This window comes from Triplophysa dalaica, chromosome 16 (assembly GCF_015846415.1).
Source record: "Triplophysa dalaica isolate WHDGS20190420 chromosome 16, ASM1584641v1, whole genome shotgun sequence".
Classification (NCBI taxonomy): domain Eukaryota; kingdom Metazoa; phylum Chordata; class Actinopteri; order Cypriniformes; family Nemacheilidae; genus Triplophysa; species Triplophysa dalaica.
The window spans coordinates 6,968,342-6,985,992 of NC_079557.1; the positions used below are offsets into that span (position 1 = coordinate 6,968,342).

The 17,651-nt window shown below is 38.7% G+C and overlaps 1 long non-coding RNA gene across 1 annotated transcript in view; it reads left to right on the top strand.

The window, feature by feature from the left end:
• Nucleotides 1-17,651, top strand: part of LOC130438318 (uncharacterized) — a 75,329-nt gene that overhangs the window by 44,798 nt on the left and 12,880 nt on the right. The window contains exons 2-3 of the long non-coding RNA XR_008909308.1: nucleotides 8,996-9,071; nucleotides 9,169-9,278. This is a non-coding gene — a long non-coding RNA (uncharacterized LOC130438318). The remainder of the gene's footprint in view (nucleotides 1-8,995; nucleotides 9,072-9,168; nucleotides 9,279-17,651) is intronic.

Consider the following 17,651-nt stretch of genomic DNA (forward strand, 5'->3'; position numbering starts at 1 on the left):
TGAAAAACGGTAAAATCGTTTGGAATGAGCTGTGATTGAACACCGCAGAAATGCTCCAATCCCATCGAGGCGCTGTGCAGGGAAATGTGTCCCCCTGTTTGTCTGGCTGGCGTTTAGGGGAAGGTCCCCGGGGGCCCTGCGCACCTGCAGCGTTCCTGCCACCAATCCTTCAGTCCTTGACACCGAAAAGAACAAAGCCGGGAAAAGCACGAGCGAGGAAGAAAAATAGAAAAGAAACGTTGCTATTGCAATACTTAACTCTTTTGCGTACATTTTCCTCCTCAGTGTTTTAGAGGTGATTTTCAAAGAGAACGCAGCTGGCGAGTGAAGGGGGAGGAGGATGTGCTTTCGGGGCGTTCTTTTCTGTCGTAAGGTGTTGGAGTCAGAAGTTTACCTGGAAAGTGCTGAGGCCAGCAGTGAAGCTACCCACACCTCCAGTTGCCCTGCCCTTTTGTTCCCAAACGCCCATGCACTCACTGCACATTCACAAAACACACGCCCCCGTCAGCCAACAGGGGTCACCGTCTTCAGGTAAACAAGATCCAGTCCTGGGTAACAGGGCTTTCATCTCTGACAGTAAACGTGTTGTCTGATTAAAAAAAATAAGGGTGCTTAAAGGGTTGCAACGATGCCATAGATGAACCATTTTTTGGTCCCCCAAAGAACGTTTCATTCAAATTCAAAAGAACCATTTTCTAATTTTGTTTTATAGTCTGTTGAACCTTTTGTGCAAATAGAAAATGATATTTTGTGGATAGCGTAGAGCCTGACGTTGAAATCTCATTGAAATCTTTACTTAAGTAATGTTGGGTTTTTACCACTCATGGTTGAGTTAAATATTTTGGGATAGATTACATAAACCCAACAGCTGGATTTGTCCATACACTCATGTTGGATTATTTTCCACAAAGAAGCAGCCAAAGGTTCTTTAAACGACCATCTCTTTCTTCACCTTTTATAATCTGAAGAACATTTTTTAAACCAAAGACGAAAAAGTTCTTCTATGGCACCATGAAGCACATTTTTAAGAGTGTATGTTGGGTTGTTTTAACCCATTGTTGTTGGAGGAAACATTGTCTGGGTTCATTCAACCCAGCTGCTGGCATTGTCCGTTTTTGACCCAACGCCGTGGTGAAAATACCCAGAGTATACAGTACCTAGTGGTTAAGTGAGAAAAAACTTGGTGAGTAACTATAGAGGAGGGTAAGAAGAATTAACAACAGCACAGAAGGATGTCTGCAGGTCAATCATTCAATTTGTCCAGCACACTCCACAAAATCAGGACCATTTCACTACTCTTGGGCTTTATTAGCAGGATTACAGCTATCTGAGATGATGTGTGTCATTTATCATAGAGCGCTGAAACTCATTAACTTGTGCTTAAACACAGAACAAAATAGCTAGTTGTTTATTGCAATGAATAGAACTCTAAGTGTTCTAGAACACACTAATTAAAACTGACATGTTGGAATTCAACACTTTACACATTACATTATAAATTAAGAAAGTACTTCTAATGAAAGACAGGCACAATTCATTCTAAAATGGCAATTAAGATGTGGATTTAGAAACTTCACACATATCAGCTAAAAGGATTTTTTCCTTTTATGCAAAAAAAAATCAAGCAACCATAAGACCTGAGGGCACACCTTGAGAACATCTGCATGCATTGACATTTAGCAGGATCGGTTCTCAAAAGAAATGCAAAGCACTTATGTTTGAATGTTGAACCTTTCCCTCCTTGGAAGTTCATTCCAGCTGAAAGTTTATTTAAAACAACTTCAATGTTTGACTTGTGGGCCAAAGGTGACAGAATAGCGCTATGCCTATATTTTCGAACGTTATAGTTGTCAAGAGCACTTTGACTCATGAGCCGATTGAATTTGAGCTAGATAGCAGCTAACCTCAGTCGCTCTTTTAAACAGTTTTTTGATCATACGAGTTATATCACGAAATCAGCAATTTTGGTGTCCGAGTCGCAGGCTCCAGACAGGTGGGGTTGAAAACTTGCGATGGGATTTCCTGCAGATTTGTTGTCCGACACATTTGAAATTCTCCACATCACTGCTGCCGTTGAGAGTTGTTTTATCAAGCCGTGTAAGTCATTTGCAAAGGCACACAAAGTCTCGAGTACTAATTAACATGCCTCATCCCAACCCCTGTATTTACTCGCTAAACCTAGATATCCCCCCTGATATGGATTGTAAACAAACGTCCATATTTTTGGCGGCGTCTGTGTAGTAATTTCAAGCTTGACATATTTGAAATTAGTTCTGCTTCCACAGATCAGAGTCTGCATTACACAGCGTCGTTTCATCTCCAGTTTTATTTATGCGGTTGTCATTTATTTGTTGTAAACAAGATCGTTTTTATCAAGTAAAGGAAATCCGAATGGTGACCCGTGATGTCTATAACGCAATTCTCATTGCATGTTGAATGGTATTTGTTAGTTTAGTGCTTTATATTGCTGAAATGAAACTGAAAATGTTCATTATTATCTTAATTAGCCTCTTTCAATGCAAGTAATTATGGTAGAGTATCAACAGCGAGAATAGCGAGCGTTACGTGTAAGTCTTGCTCTTTCCGAGTCACTGATGTTAATAAAGCTTTAGATCTTGTGATGTCTAAACACCGCTATACATACTAATGTCCATGCATCTGATTCCATCAAACAATTTCAAGAGAAAGCTTTGAACCAATTTCTGCTGAAATTTTCCACATGAAGGTCTCCTGAATGTGATCCTCATCCAATTATGGCAAATTAAAGGATTAAATAAAAATAAATGTTTTCATTAAAATCAAATCAAATTAACTAATGGAACAAATTTCACCCTCTATAGTAATGACCTCTTCACAATGGGAAAGAAAAACACATTATTTTGTTGGCTGTGTTGAAGAAGTGTTGAATCAGTTCTCAACCTTTTCCTGTAAACCCATTTAAAGAACCGCCCCTCCCCCCCTCATTATGTACATTTAGGATAGAAAAGGTGTAAAATATGTTAGATATATTTTATGTAACCCTGCTGATAAAGCCAAAAGAAACTATCACAGAAATTAATGCTTTTCATTAAAATACCATTGTGAACCATAAGGTTCTTGCATTAAAACCATTACAAAGTTGTAGTGTTTTGGATATTATTCCAAATGGATTAATCTGCTAGATCGCGAGAACGGTGCGTGTTTCAGTGATTTTAACACGAGCGAGAAATGATTTGCAGCTTATAAAACAGACAGGGTGTGGTGTCATTTGCCTTTTGAAAATAGTGCTTTACATCTTTAATAACTGTCAACAGCTCTAAACAGCTGTTCACGTTCAGAAATATATGATAAGGCACTTAGTTTACATGACATTTCCTTCACGCGTACCCTAAACTCATCGGTAGAGAGAGACTTGCGCTTATAGAAATTGCAGTCTAACAAACATACAATCTACCTGTTTCTTAAGATGATGTAGATGTAATTGCTGCTGCTTCCTGAGTGGATGTTTGCCTACTTTGTAGATTTTAGGCTTTTGTGCGCAGCCTAAAATTGCACTGCACAGGACCTATAAGGAGTCTGTGCGGTCGCTCACGCTCTCCTCCATGCATTCGCCCCACCTGCAGTACCTCTGCGCCCCCCTGGTCGAGGACCACTGATCATTAGATTTCAAAAAAGTTGAAAGGGATATATCTCTGGCAAATCAAAATTTCCTCATGTTTTACTTGCTTTGAGGGTGAGTAAAACATGGGGAAATGTATTTATTATTTCTTTATTTATCATACAATGATTTATTTGAAACACAAGTCCCGCCCCCAGCTCATGTTGTTGGTTGAGTCAATGTGGCTTATTCAGACTGCTGAAACAAACAGAGGAATGATGAAAGTATCACCGCTTGTTTGTGTGTCCTGGCTCTCTCTGTCACCTCGCTGTGTGTTTTTGGACGGACAGGCGGATAGGTGAGGGGTGCACAGTTGCATAGATGGGATGCCAGGCCTGGATTGCAGCACTGAAATTGGAGGGTGTAGAGGGGGGTCAGGGGGTGTTTGGTGGTTGGAGGACGGCTGTGGACACAGAAGCTGGATGCCTCTGCCAGTGTGATCTGGATTGGCTGAAAGGCAGAACAGGGACAAATGAAAACAATGCACAATAAACCAGTCTACACAGCTGAAGCAGAAAGAGCAAATACAAAACCTTAAACAATGCCTGGGAAAGGGATTTCAAGCATGAGAATACAATATTCCAGGTCCTTCTTATGATTATATGAGATTTTATTCGAGTTATTTTGGGACTTGGAGAGGATAATAGAATAAAATGCTGCTGAGGAGAAAAGCGGAGGGTTTAAAAGAAAGATTGGGTAAAAAGAACAGTAACAAAATCTTTGGACACCAAATATATCTGTAAAATATTTTATCAGCTCATTTGTAACAACTAACAATCTCATTTGTTTGCCAAAAAAGTGTTTCCTATCGTCCTTAAAATGATTTTTTTCATCATTGACTCACCCGCTTGTCATTTTAAATTGGTACGACTTTCATTTTTCCACAGAACACAAAAAAGATATTTTGAAGAATGTTGTCAACCGGCACCCCTTCACTTGCATTGGTTTTGTGCCCATACAATAGAAGTTAATGGCTGCCAGCACATTTTTGATTACCAACTTTCTCAGATGACTATAATTAGTAATGGCGATTGTTATCTTGGAGTAACATACATTGAAATGTTGCGGCTGACCAATCAGAATCAAGTATTCCAGAGCGCTGAGTAATAATAAATAATAAAAAATGCAGCTTGGACTCCTATTACTCAGTATTCAACAAAGCTATACGACTTTCAACCGTTGAGGTTTTCACATTATTACCTCCACCTGTTCAAAATAAATATTATTTACAGATCGAAAGCAGCTTGTGGTGGAATGAAGATGCTGGAAGACGTATGTCCTGATGACTGTGTCGCACTGGCGGTGTTCAGTGATCAGTGCTCACTCTCCGCCAAATGCCACAGATGCCACAATCCCAGCATGCAGTTCATCACAGCGGCACGCAGCATGTGTAGGATTCTGGCAGCAGAGGCTAATGTAATAATCAACAACATTTTAGACAAGTTTGACCATTCCACAGTCCTGGGGCGCAGATCACGCTAGCCAGATTTAGGGTGACGATCACAATTATTATCACAAACCAATTCACTCACTATAACAATGATGTACGTAACATCCAGTGAAGCCTAACAAAGATGGGTATTTACATCTAAAAAGTATAAAGGGGAACAGCTTGCCACCAAACACAATCTAGCTGTGCACGAACTACAATATTATGCTCGCTAAGACCACTGCTGTTCCGCTTTTGACAAACAACTGATGGCAGATATGAGAGTCTTATTGATTCAGCCTCGGTTTATTTACTCCGATATGAGAGTCTTATTGATTAACCTCTAAATTGAAGCCACTCGAAAGGCTAGACTTTTCTCTCGGCGAATTGTCCTTCGATATTTCACATAAATGTGCATAACTTTTCCATTAGAGGTGATTCAAAATTCCTTTTGATGGCCTGATTGTAATTTAAAGCTAAAGAATGAGTCGCCTCTGTGAGTCATAAGGCCGTTGGCTTCTTCGGGGCAGGATCAGAAGCAACACGTGAGAGTTCACGCGAGTCACCCGCAGAGCGTTTTGGACTGACAGAAATCACATTATTGCCTGACCGGGCAGTCAGTCGGAGGGAGGATCCAGGGGTCTAAGGTCAAGAGGAGAAGACAAGGGTAGGCAAAAGGTCTTCGACAATCACATGCTCATGCAAGCGTATACGCTCTGGCTGTATGTGAAAGACAGAAGCTTTGAGAATTGGGTGTCTGGAAGGAAATTGATTTGAGGGTTTTTTCTGGTACGGGCTTTGGCGGCACATTTGCTAATCAGCCTCGCAGGTAAACAGTGGGGTAGATTGACAGCCTTTAGCCAGAGAAATATAATCGACGGGGCTTAAAGGCTCAGGCGTCTCGGACATAACAATTTGCAGAGTGCAATGGTGTAAATCACAATTAAATCTATGGCTGTGGAGGGCCTGTGACTTTCAACATAAGGGAGCTTGGCTCTCACTAGGAATTCATTGAAGGGATTGCGTACACGGGGGGCTTTGGTGGGAGGGTTGACGGCTGCCTGTTTCCCCTGGCAACCGTTTGACTTAAAGCTTGAAAACTTTGGCACACTCAAAGTAGAAATGTGTTCTTTGTATGCTGCAGTTTAATATTCCGTGTACGGTGTGGTTAAATCTTTTGTGCGCGCTGCAGTTTAATCTTCTGTATGTTGTAGATTAATCTTCTGTGTGTGATGTAGTTTATTCTTCCGTCGGAGGTGGCGATTAACTGAGACCCCACAATAACAACAAAGGCTAAATAGGAAAATGGAAATGGATTGGCACGGCAAATGGACCATCGACTGAAAGTGATTAAGGTTTGCATTGTGTATTCAGATATTTAAAGTTGAATGCACCTGGCCTGCTGTTGGTCCAGATGTCCATGCAAACCTGCAAAAATTCATGACATTTTTTTCTCTGACATCTCCCAACGTCCCCGTAACAGTCTTGGCAGAACCATTAGACAATAAAACCTGTTCCTTTGCTGCACAAACAGACAAAAAAACAAACAAACAGGTTTTGTTTAATATCAAACAAACACCTGCAAGTCAGGCAAGCCATCTCCAGGCATCGCCCAGGTAGATTTAAAATTCCATTACCCCCGCATTGTCTCCCCGGGTAAGGTATGCGGGAGTTTTGATTGAAAGTTGACCGTGGGTCGAGGTACACTAATAGGCTTTGAAGTGCCGCTGTGTTTAATTGTGTTCTTCACCAAATAAACAGCGGCTAAGTACACATGATTGAATCCGCCAACAGTTTTAGGTCTCTGAATATTTTATTATGAGACCTGAACGCAGTGCGCGGGGATGCGTTTGACTGACACCTATCCTCTTCATCTATTATGGAGCCTGTTCTTGTCACAGCAGCGCAATCTTGAATACCAAGTCAGACCTTCTGTCAAGTTTTATAATCTTTATTGGTAATCATGGCTTATACAGTAAGACAGATATGATGACCTACTGGGAACTCATTAAATAAAACCAAGTTCACGCTCTGCACCACATGCAAGGGGACGGCCGTGTATGATTCCTGACGGATGCAGTTTTTTCTGCATATTGAACTTTTGTGAGCAGATTCAGATGACTTCATATGAAGCCATGGGAAAGGGAATTAGAATAGGACAACTTCTTTGATACAGTTCATTAGATCCTTACTTGAGGGAAGATGACATTTTTAGGGATTTGAAATGATATGTTTATTGGGATATACAGCCGCAGAACACGTTAAGAAACCATTCCAAATTTTCATTTAAGCAGCATTTCTAGATGTATTGTGGCCATTTCAGTCCAGTGTCTGTTGAATTTTAACAAAATCAAATTGCAGGAGTGGCAAAGTCATCCAACAGCAATGTTGGTTATTTCATTTTTTTTTTATTTTACATATTACATATTACACTTGTATTGCTTAAAAGTGAATATGAACTTTCTTGTTCAATACAGAGTATCTTTCTTGTTATAACCTGTTTTACCAGTCATTCATTTTAAAATAAAAAAATTCATTTCGGAGAAATGTTGTTAGTAGTTCACAGAATGAAACAAAAATAATAATTTTACCTAAACACATGAACATATCCATTTTTCCAAAGCAACTTACGTTGCATTATCCTATGCATTTTACATAGGTATTTGCAATCCTCTGGGATCGAACCCACAACCTTGCTCTTACCACTGAGCTACAGGAAAGCTAGACCTATATATTGAATTCGGAAAAATGCTTGTTGAAATGTTATCTTAATTTTTTTTATGGTTTAAAAATTATACTTTTCATTTTCATATCTCTCTTCGGACATTGTTTTTTCAATATTTATAACTTTATTGAAAGCTTAGAGGACTTATGATATCCCATGACTGTGGCTGTGGAGTTACATGACATTTAAGGCTTTGTGAGTTTTGTGGTCCTTAAACAAAGATGGCAAAGAATAGCCGTGCCACCCGAGCAAGTGGCATTAAGATGAATAGGGATGCTATAGGATGACACACAAATACAGTCAGGCAAAATTGAAAGGCATACTTTTACGCGTATAAAAGCAAGCACTCTGAGAATTAAAAGAATCACAGATATCTGTCTTTGACACCTCTCCGTTTGTCCGAGGGTCCCTCTTCTCCTTTATCCACCTCACAAAACAGTGTTAAGATAGCTGTTATTTCTGTATGTGAGCAGCACGGTGCTTTGATTTATCAGTCTCTGGTGTCATGGATAAAGAACTAAGGTCTGACACCTCCCCTCTTTCGGCTCTCCTCAGTAATGAGTCGGCACTCTTTGTTCACAAAGAGCACGAGAGAGAGTGGGAGAAGGGTCAGAGGAGTGAAGGAGAGATCAGACCTGAATACAGAGAGCAAAAGAAGGAGATTCTGATGCCATACTGATGCAATGTGTATTTATGAAGCAGAAGGGAAAGACGTTGATAAAGACAGGGGGTTGGAGCGTTTGAAGTTATCCCCGGTGGTTCAGGCAGAGGAGGACGATCAGCTATTGAATTAAATAATAAAAAAGCAAGTTCAGTTTTTTCCTTCAAGTCATGAGCAAACAATATTTATTGTCGTGCGAGCATTGCAAACAAAGGTGAGCAATTGTTTGCAGCATCTGTGGGACAGATTTGCAAGGAAAGATGGTCTTATTAATTCAATTGGTTGGTCTTTTCAGCCTGATCTATGTTTAGCATGTAAACATTTATTTAGTGTTTTTTGGTGTTTACTGAGGTAAATATGCCATTAAATGTACTTTGTCTCTCACGGCTAAGAAATAAAAGCCTTTGTTAATTCAGCAGGCTCCTGGAACCCAGGGTGTAATCCGTGTTAAAAATTTACATTTTTCTCCTCAATTTTAAGGACAGTCTGACAGTTTTCGTGAAGAGAAATAACACAGTGGACATGTTCTCTGTGATTTTCCAGCTGAGTGACTTCAATGACGATTAAGAGGCGATGTTTTGTGGAAGGGGTGATCATGTTCTGTGGAAGCTGTTGACAGGTGATGTATTTTGCTGAAGATTATGTCCTCTGGCACCTGGATAATCTTGTATTAGAGGTGATTAAACTCACAGGGGTCCTCTTTCTTCTGCTCGCAGGTGCCCCTGTCATGCCTGATGGGTTTCTGTATGAAATGCAGCAAGCCAGCAGGACTCGGCTGTCGGCCCATTTCGCCAGCACAGAGCTGCTGGGGAAATCTTTTTTCAAGGTATATGAGCCTAAATGACATTACTGAGGTTTGTGGACGACCCACAGTGTCACTTTCTTGCAGAAGTCTGACATGTTTGCAAACCCGCTTCTAGTTATTTTGCCGGAATAAATATGTTGTCTTATTTACATTTTTCTCACTTCACACTCCGCCGCTTCAATTTAGTTTTCAGTGCCTTGATCAGTCGTTCGCAGACTTTAAACCAGTTGGCCATCGTGAGATATTGTGACATACTGCAAGCCGTGCAGAGAAGCGCCAAATGATGATGTAGACCAGCAGCAAACATTTTATCTAAGAGAAAAATGAGAGCGCGGTCCTGTTCTCACGTCCCCCTAATTTTCTCAACTTTAGAAAACCGCAGGAGGAAAAGTTACAAAAACACGCCAGGATTCCCAAGGACTTGGGGGTCGCCATTCAGAAAAAATGTAAATTGGAAACATTTGTAGCTCGCCGCAGGACCACGAGCATAAGACCTCGTGAAAATTGTGAGTCTCCGACCTGTCAGAAAAGTATCTCAAAAAACAACCTGCGAGTTCAGATGTTCACTTGAACTTTTGCCCTTTATCGCCATGTGTGCAGCTGGTGGCTTTGACTTTTTATTAAGTTTCCAGATTCATTCGGCATTCATGCTGTCTTATTCCTCCTATTGCCTTACAGGTGTACCCTGAATTCCATATTATCTGATAGCTTAGCCACACGCACACACACACATCATGATATTCATAGGGTTCGACGAACTTTCAAGGAGTGTCACCTTCTGGAGTTGTGAAAGGCACCTCTACAGCCTTTTACAAAACAAATTTAAATCAGGACAGATGGAATTTGTTTCTCGACTTTTTTCTCTCTTGTTTTCTTTCCTTTGTACTTCATTGCTTTCTCTTTTTGATCTGTTTGTTATGCGTGTGGGAGGTTGAGTCTGTTGGCACAAAGACAAAAGTACCAGAAGTTTCCATTTTAATGTGCCACAAATAAAGGGCATTACAAGTGCCCACGTGGGCACTCACTGTGAATAGAACATGAAGTTTGTAGCATGTTATTGTAGAGTGGATGCTTAAATTCTGTTTATATGGACAGACCTGTACAGCTGACATACCAGTGAAGTGTCACTCATAAAAATTGGCAGCTGTGGTTTTTTTAAACAGATTTCCATCTGGTTGGAGTAGTGTGTGTTTACAAACAAAATCTCCCTTATGGAGGTTTTCATTTGCTTAAAACTCTTCGTGTGTTTTTATGTGAACCATTTCGTGTTTGAATTTAATGTGCTAAAGCGAGGTGTTAAATTTATTGTACAAATAAAAAACGTGTTTATGACAAATATTTACAGGATTGCTTAATGGTTAAAGATAACCACATTTGATGTATCCCTAAAACAAGAATCTTTAATGGAAAGTAGGTGCATGACAAAAGCTCCTTTTCCTACAAAATAACAAAGAGCACATTGTAGTCTAGAACATATTTCTTTCTTTGCTAAAGCAAAATGAATGAAGAAGCTTTCTTTGAAGAGCTTCCATGCCCTGCACGCATAAGTAATATATCTCAGGAACGGATAATGACAAAGAAAGAAGAGAAGCTATAGGTCGTGCTCCAGGCTTGCTAGGGGAAATGCTAATATCATTCTTCTTGTGTGACGGACACAGATTTATTAGTTGTAGTTATGCAACCATGAGTCTAAAATGAAGTCAAAATGAGCACAAAGCGTCACCTTGGGATAAGTCGAAGAGTCAGAAATAGTTGAAATCGAGAAAACCTATTTCTCACACGTGCAGTCTTTAATTTTCATTTCTCTAACACACTCCTGGCTACAGATCTTTATGCGTTTTAATACGTTTTCCCCTTTGAGGCAAAGAAGAGTTTTTGCGAGAGAAATGGCCGATTAAAAAGATGCATCTTTGTCTCCGTTGTGAGATTTGCATGAGGTTGCCTCAATGAAATGTGATTTTCTAGAAAGAAATGAACGAATTGCATGCAAATTCTATCTTCTCACCTTCAGGCAAGGGCTTGTCCCAGTTTGGTAGTGCCTTGATTCCAGGCAGATCATCTGGAAATTGAGGCTATTTAATTATTAGCTTACCGGAACCTGAGTTCAACACCAGCGCAAATGGGAAATTCTCCCCTTATTTCTGAATGAGCTCATAATATATGCTCACATAAATATGCATGATCACATTCTGATTGAACAATTAGCCTCTTTCAATCAGGGGAAATGCCAACTAATGATTTTTATATGGGAAAGTGATTCGGCAACTCGGGCCAGCTTGTCCATCGAGATTATGCTCACTTGTCCTGCACGAAGAGCCTGGCTACGCAGTCCATTACAAACACTATTAAACCGTACAAGATGAAATATATTCGCGCGAAACCAAATAATGAATCAAAATATCAAAAAGATTCACCAGCACAGTCGTGTTCCCGGGGTAATGACATGCGATGCAGCTCATTACGATGTGTTAGATATCCGTGATTCCCGCACCTCTGTCTAAACTCTGCTTCTCCTCGTTCCCTCCCCATTTTACTAATCCTGTCTCTCCATTTTCTGCAAATGGGCCGAGCTAATAGACTTTTGGGGCCATAGCTCTGTCTCACTCTTCAGTGCCACTGATGATAATCTTGTTCTACACAGAATTTATTGCACATCTGGTTTCGAAAACACCCAATTAGAGCCCTTCTCTTCTGCATGCAGTCAAATCAGAGAGCGCACTGAACCAAGACTCAACATATGGCAGCAATGTGTGTGTGTTTGTGTGTGTGTGTGTGTGTGTGTATGTGTGTATGTGAGTGAGTGTGTGTTTATCAATGATACACACAGGCACAAGCTGTCTGTCAAGCATAAGCTTGATCAAGCAGACATATGATTTCTTTTCAATGTTTAACAGACCTACATAAATATATATATATATATATATATATATATATATATATATATACTGTGTATATTTGTTGATTGTTTTTATAGATCTTGTAAATGTATAACTGATGTAGAGAGCTGCACTCATAGTATTATATTATACTTGAATCATATGTATATACTGTATATGTATTATCTGATGTAACATAATATATAACACGTATACAGTATAATATAAAGTGAATTGCCCTTTTTGAGTGTATGATTTGAAAAAAACATATTATTATTGTTGTTTATAATTACTGAACTAATATGATTATGTTAATTTTGATAGCAGCACTAGTTAAAGCAAATTATTTAGTGCAGATCATTTTTGACTATCCAGTTTAAATTTTATGCCTGACCTATACAGGGTGTTATACTTCCTGTAGGTGTTTACTGTCAGTTAATTACAATTTATTAGAATACACAGCAGAGTTGAATAAGCTATAAATGTCACAATATGGATTTATAAAGGAATAGGCACCTGTTTCTTGGAAGTTAAAATTATGCGATTGTGCTGTGCAATTCAGATGAAAAAAGTAAGATTACAGTTTGAAATGAACAAGATTTGGTTATAGTGTAAGACACCACACATTGTATTCATTTTTATGTAGTTTCAAAGTCTTAATCTTATTATGTCTCATAAGTTATACAGAGTAAAGAGAGGTAAAGTTTCCTCTTCAAACGGTGATCGACCTGTCACTTAACACAGCCCTTTGTGCATATGACTGTGTGTATATGATTCAAGAGAGACAGAAATGTTGAAAACAGATGGAGCAAAAACATATGGAAAGCAAGCTACCATTAGATATTTTATGAGTTAAATGTGCTTTTTTGTTTTATTTATTTATTGGCATGTGAACAATCAGAGCTTTGACACAGATTCAAGGTATATGCAGCTGTTTCTGTCACATGGTCATGACAAATTTAATTCGATCTGCTCAGCTTGAGTGCTGCACACTTTAACTTGACTGATTTACAAGGATGTGTTCAGATTTCAAAGCCAAAAACACTTCTTACATAACAACAAAGAGCTATCATTTTGGTACATATATATGTCCAATTACAATGATATATGTGTGTGTGTGTGTATATATTTATGAAGAGTTTGGTTCCAAAATGAGATAATTCCATTTATAAAATTGTACAAAAATCATGTTTTTTTATTGTGAATTCCAATTAATATAAGTCAAACTGCAGTTGGTTTGTTTTGTTTAAGCCATAATAACTTTGAATATACAGCTAACTTACACAATAAAAACATGATGACAATCATTTTGGAACCAAACTCTTCATATATAAATATATATATACATATACACATATGTACCGTTTACTGTATATATAATCTTCTCTTATAACACTGCTAAACTACTCATAGCTTTTTTCTCCAATATTTACTGTGAGGTTTCTCTGGGGATTTATCTGATTTTGTTAAACCTACTCCTGTCCACTGCCGTCGTTTTAATACAATATTTGATGGAGTTTTGTATATTTAACAGAAGCACGTTTAGACTGGAGACTCTACTATGTTGTTGTGAATGACAGGTTGTTTCCCGTGAGCATTTTGCATGCAAGAAAGGGAGCTAACAGAGACACCTCTCCATTCCCAGAGTCCCCTGATCCCCATCTCCCAGTCCTGTTTAGTCTTCAGACGGAGGCCTGCAGGGTATTATGTCAGGCTCACGCATTTCTGCTGTTAATCAGAGGGCTGCAGAGGGGATTCTCAATACACATATGTGCATATACATTACTGTAGGCGAACACTGTTGTCATTTGAAATATGCAGATTAAAATGCAATATGCATGACCATATGCCAGCCAGGTACAGTGTGTGGACAAACATACACTTTGTATTTAAACAAAAGAGCATAGCCCTTAAAGAGTCAAAATATCCATGAAACAAATACAATTTTAAAATAATTCCTTGATTCTGCTTAGAAACAAACACAACTTAGTATCCTGCAATTGCATTTCATTGATAACAATACGTATGATGGGGACATACATATGAATTTCATAATTTGGATTGTAGATAAAGTAAATGCAAGTAACTGTCAATATCAAAGTAACAGATGTCTCTATTGACTTTAAAGTTAATTAAAGACATTCTGTATTGTCTTCACTAGTGTAATGGTCACTGGGTACAATTACATTTCATTATCGCACAGACTAGCTTCCACTGATTCAATTTACATTTACAAGCATATTATTATTTCAAAGGTGCTCTAATATATATATATATATACAGTTGAAAGAAAAAGTATGTGAACCCTTTGGGCTTACTTGGATTTCTTCATAAATTGGTCATAAAATGTGTTATGATCTTCATCTAAGTCACAACAATAGAGAAACACAGTCTGCTTAAACTAATACCGCACAAACATTATACGTTTTTATTGAACACAACATGTAAACATTCATAGTGCAGGGTGGAGAAAGTATGTGAAAGCCTAGGCTAATGACTTCTCCAAGAGCTAATTGGAGCCAGGAGTCAGCCATCCTGGGGTCCAATCAATGTGATGAGATTGGATGTGTTGATTAAAGCTGGCCTGTCCAATAAAAAACACACACCAGTTTTGAGTTTGCTGTTCTGAAGAAGCGTTGTCTGATGTGAACCATGCCTCGCACAAAAGAGCTCTCAGATGACCTACGATCCAGAATTATTGACTTACATAAAGCTGGAAAGGGCTACAAAAGTATATCTAAAAGCCTTGATGTCCATGTGTCCACGGTAAGACAGATTGTCTACAATGGAGAAAGTTCAGCACTGTTGCTACACTCCCTAGGCGTGGTCGTCCTGTAAAGATGACTGCAAGAGCACAGCGCAGAATGCTCAATGAGGTGAAGAAGAATCCTAGAGTGTCAGCTAAACACTTACAGAAATCTCTGGCACATGCTCACATTTTTGTTGACAAATCTACAATAAGGAAAACATTAAACAAGAATGGACTTCATTGGAGGACACCACGGAGGAAGCCACTGCTGTCCAAAAAAAACATTGCAGCACGTTTGAAGTTTGCAAAAGAGCACCTGGATGTTCCACAGCACTACTGGCAAAACATTCTGTGGACAGATGAAACCGAAATTGAGTTGTTTGGAAAGAACACACAACGCTATGTGTCGAGAACAAAAGGCACAGCACACCAACATCAAAACCTCATCCCAACTGTGAAATATGGTGGAGGGGGCATCATGGTTTGGGGCTGCTTTGCTGCCTCAGGCCCTGGACGGATTACTGTCATCGATGGAAAAATGAATTCCAAAGTTTATCAAGACATTTTGCAGGAAAACTTAAGACCATCTGTCCGCCAACTGAAGCTTAACAGAGGATGGACGATGCAACAGGACAACGACCCAAAGCATAGAAGTAAATCAACAACAGAATGGCTTCAACAGAAGAAAATATGCCTTCTGGAGTGGCCCAGTCAGAGTCCTGACCTCAACCCGATTGAGATGCTGTGGCATGACCTCAAGAGAGCGATTCACACCAGACATCCCAAGAATATTGCTGAACTGAAACACTTTTGTAAAGAGGAATGGTCCAAAATTTCTCCTGACTGTTGTGCAAGTCTTATCTGCAACTATAGGAAACGTTTGGTTGAGGTTATTGCTGCCAAAGGAGGGTCAACCAGTTATTAAACCCAAAGGTTCACATACTTTTTCCACCCTGCACTATGAATGGTTACATGTTGTGTTCAATAAAAACATGAAAACGTATAATGTTTGTGCGGTATTAGTTTAAGCAGACTGTGTTTCTCTATTGTTGTGACTTAGATGAAGATCAGAACACATTTTATGACCAATTTATGAAGAAATCCAAGTAAGCCCAAAGGGTTCACATACTTTTTCTTTCAACTGTATATATATAATGTATATATTAATGAATATTCTCAGCATTAGAGATTTGTTCTAAATAAATCCATTAACTTTGTATGTGGACTTATCACCATTATGCTGTGCTTCTCGTTTACAATAAAAAATGTCTCTTAATATAACAGTATAGTTCAAAGTTACATTCATATTGATAAAATTAGATGTGTTGCAGTCACACTTTACCCTTAAAGTTAATGAGAGGATGTTATGCTAAAGTTAACACATTAATTTCTCTATTTCAATCCGTTTTGTTACGTTTCATACTCTCAGTAAAATCGAACAGTAAATGAGCTAGGTAACCAGTAAGGACATGGTTCTCAAGAGCGTTTCATAACATCTCTCAGATTGGATGCCAAATTTTATGCACTTTTAATAAAATGCCCCTCATTAATAACTTTTTATTCAGTATGAGAAATTGGTCTTATGTTTTATTCCGCTGAGATCATTAAATGCACTAAATAATTCAATGAGTCTGCTGAAAAGTCTGTTAATTCTCTTTAATTGATTCAAATGGATCTTAAATGAGTTCAGAGACTTTTGAGAACACGTTTCAGAGAGAAAGACGCGTTTATTGCGATTCTTAGCAATTAATGTCTGCACTTCATGGAGATTATTTATTTTTTCTGTTATTTAAACCTTGTTTTATTCAAATTTCTTTAAATAAAATAAAACCTTTGTTTTTGACCCGAGTGCTTTCAACAAGTCAAGAACAGAGTTAATGGAGAATAGTTATTTAAAAATGCCTCTCTAACGCCATCTCTGTTTGAAACATAAAACTGCACAATACTGTCCCCACAGCTCAAATTATTGAAAATCGTGTGAGTTAAGAAAACAGTTTTGAGCACTGTTTTTAATGTACTTACTCAATAGCCAATGTTTATTCATAACCCAACAAGTTTGCAGCTGTAAAGAATCGCATATTTTCATTTCTTGCTTTGCTTCACATTGCAAACATCTAAATGATAAATACACTAACATGCTGTTTTACTAAATACCTGCGGTTTCGAACCGAATCGTGTTTGGCTAATCAGACCCGATTTAACCCTTTCTGCAAAATATTTTTGTATAACATACAGTAGTTATGCTGTAAATGTTATGCACTTTACAGTGACATCAAATTTTAGGACAACACTTAAAACAAAGCTCCAAAAATCCATTATTTCAATTTCTGCCTTACAAATGTTCTAATCTTTGATTTGCTCGGCTTGTGTGCGTAGAAACCAAATCTCGCTCACATCAAACAACAGCTTTATTAGTCTTTTGATTAAAAATCTTGTCATTCCGCTCAGTTCTTTCGATGGCTTAAAGGAATAAGAAGGGATTCGAGGGTGCAGGGTGAGATCTTTAAAAAATAGTTTTAATTGAGGAATCGGAGGAAAAACAAAGGCAGAGCAAATCTTCAGGGGACTGGAATCAAGGACACTTTTGATCACAGGCATCTTCTCCAGTGGTTGGCAGCTAGGCAGGACACAGGTACGAGAAGCAGGAAGCTATTCCCGAAGCTCTGTCCTTGTAAACATGCTTCATGAAGTTCTGTATATGTGTGCATGATGCAGATGTGCATTGGTCCCTGAAGTTTTTTTAACTGAATTTTGCTTTCATCTGACAAT